Below are 2,868 nucleotides of genomic sequence, written 5' to 3'. Positions count from 1 at the left end.
CTGCTGTTAAGATTCGCACCGTTATCCGTGATGATTACTTTTGGGATCCCAAATCTGCAGATGATATGGGAGTGCACAAAATCCACCACCGCCTTTTTAGTTACCGACTTGAAGGTTTTAGCCTCAACCCATTTGGTGAAGTAGTCAATGGTTACTAAAATGAACCTATGACCGTTGGACGCTGCTGGCTCGATAGGTCCAATGACATCCATGCCCCATGCCACAAACGGCCAGGGTGCTGACATCGTATGTAACTCTGTTGGCGGAGAATGAATCAGATCTCCATGTATCTGACACTGATGGCATTTCCTTACGAAAGTGATACAGTCGTGTTCCATGGTGAGCCAATGATACCCTGCCCTGAGGATCTTCCTTGCCAATACATATCCGCTCATATGTGGCCCGCAAACTCCAGCATGTACCTCTGCCATAACCGTCGTGGCTTGACCGGCATCTATACATCTCAACAATCCCAAATCCGGGGTTCTTTTGTACAAAACTCCTCCGCTGAGGAAGAAACCATTCGACAAATGCCGAAGGGCTCTTTTTGGTCTCCAGTGGCCTGTTCCGGATATATCCCCATTCTGAGGTATTCCTTGATATCATGAAACCAGGGCTCGCCATCTGCCTCCTTTTCTACGGCGTTGCAATAAGCGTGCTGATCACGGACCTGGATGTGCAAAGGATCAACATACATTTTGTCAGGGTGGTGCAACATTGATGCTAAGGTGGCCAATGCATCCGCTACCTCGTTATGAATTCTCGGGATATGTTTGAATTTCACCGATCGAAATCGCTTGCTCAAATCGTGCAAGCATTGTCGATAGGGTATGAGTTTCAGATCCCGTGTTTCCCATTCACCCTGAATCTGATGTACCAAGAGGTCCGAGTCTCCCAAGACCAAAACGTCTTGGACATCCATGTCCGCAGCCAATCGCAGACCCAAAATGCAAGCTTCATACTCAGCCATATTGTTGGTGCAATAGAAGCGTAGTTGAGCCGTAACAGGGTAATGGCGTCCTGTTTCAGAAATGAGTACTGCTCCTATTCCAACCCCTTTCGCGTTTGCAGCTCCATCGAAGAAAAGCTTCCAATCTGGTTCCTCGGGTAACTCCAGCTCATTTGTATGCATTACCTCTTCGTCGGGAAAATATGTTCTTAAAGGCTCGTATTTTTCATCAACTGGATTCTCTGCCAAATGGTCGGCCAGCGCCTGGGCTTTCATGGCTGTCCTGGTCACATAGACAATATCAAACTCTGTGAGCAGAATTTGCCATTTGGCCAACCTTCCTGTGGGCATAGGTTTCTGAAAGATATACTTCAATGGGTCCAAACGGGATATGAGATAAGTAGTATATGACGACAGGTAGTGTTTCAACTTCTGAGCTACCCAAGTTAGGGCGCAACATGTTTTCTCGAGTTGAGTGTACTTGACTTCATATACTATGAATTTCTTGCTAAGATAGTAGATGGCCTGCTGCCTGCTCCTTCCTTCCTGTGTCATCATGTTGCCCTAGTACACAACCAAATGAATTTTCCAGGACCGTCAGATAAAGAATCAAGGGCTTCCCTGGCTTAGGCGGGACCAATACGGGTGGATTAGACAGATACCCTTTGATTTGGTCGAAAGCCTCTTGACACTCTGCCGTCCAACTTACCGCAGCATCCTTTCTCAGCAGCCGAAATATGGGCTCACAAGTTGCTGTGAGTTGAGCGATGAACCTGCTGATGTAATTGAGTCTACCCAGCAAACTCATTACCTCTGTTTTGTTCTTTGGCGGTGGCAAATCTCGGATGGATTCGATTTTGGATGGGTCTAACTCAATCCCCCGTCGACTGACGATGAATCCTAACAGCTTTCCTGACGGAACCCCGAATGCGCATTTGGCCGGGTTAAGCTTGATATCATACCTTCGGAGTCTTTGGAAGAATCTCCTTAGGTCTGCTATATGGTCTTCCTGACGCCAAGACTTTATGATCACATCATCTACGTACACCTCAATTTCTTTGTGTATCATGTCGTGAAACACAGCAGTCATTGCTCGCATGTACGTTGCCCCGACATTCTTCAGTCCGAACGGCATTACCCGATAGCAGTAAGTTCCCCATGGCGTGATAAATGCTGTCTTTTCCGCATCTTCCTCGTCCATTAGGATCTGATGATATCCCGCATAGCAATCCACAAAGGATCCGATCTCGCGCCCAGCGCAATTATCGATCAGGATATGAATGTTGGGCAACGGAAAATTGTCCTTGGGACTTGCTTTGTTGAGGTTGCGATAGTCGACGCACACCCTGATTTTTCCCATCCTTCTTTGGAACTGGTACCACATTGGCCAACCACTCGGGATATCGAGTGACCCGAATGACCTTCGCCTGCAACTGCTTAATCACCTCTTCTTTGATCTTTACACTCATTTCTGTTTTAAATTTCCTTAGCTTTTGCTTGACCGGAGGGTATGCCGGGTCAGTGGGCAATTTGTGAACCACTAAATTGGTGCTTAATCCCGGCATATCATCATATGACCATGCAAAAACATCTTTGAATTCCACGAGGGTTTTGATCAATTCTTCCCTGACATTCGGCTCAATATGGATGCTGATTTTGGTTTCTCGGACATTATCAGCGTCTCCTAGATTCACAGCCTCAGTGTCATTTAGGTTAGGTTTGGGTTTTTCTTCAAATTGGCACAGTTCTCGGTTTATCTCTTCGAAGGCTTTATCTTCGTCATATTCAGATTCATCGTCACAAACGACCTCTTGCATCATTGAGTCGGATTCAGATTGATTTATTAGACTAGGTCGAAGATCCGCTGTGCATGCCATGTCATTAGAACCAGTAAAAAGAGAACTGTTCAGAAAGAAAAA

The sequence above is a fragment of the Nicotiana sylvestris genome, chromosome 1 (assembly GCF_000393655.2).
Source record: "Nicotiana sylvestris chromosome 1, ASM39365v2, whole genome shotgun sequence".
NCBI classification, from domain to species: Eukaryota; Viridiplantae; Streptophyta; class Magnoliopsida; order Solanales; family Solanaceae; genus Nicotiana; species Nicotiana sylvestris.
The sequence above is the reverse complement of the archived record's forward strand: the minus strand, read 5'-3'. Positions refer to the sequence as shown.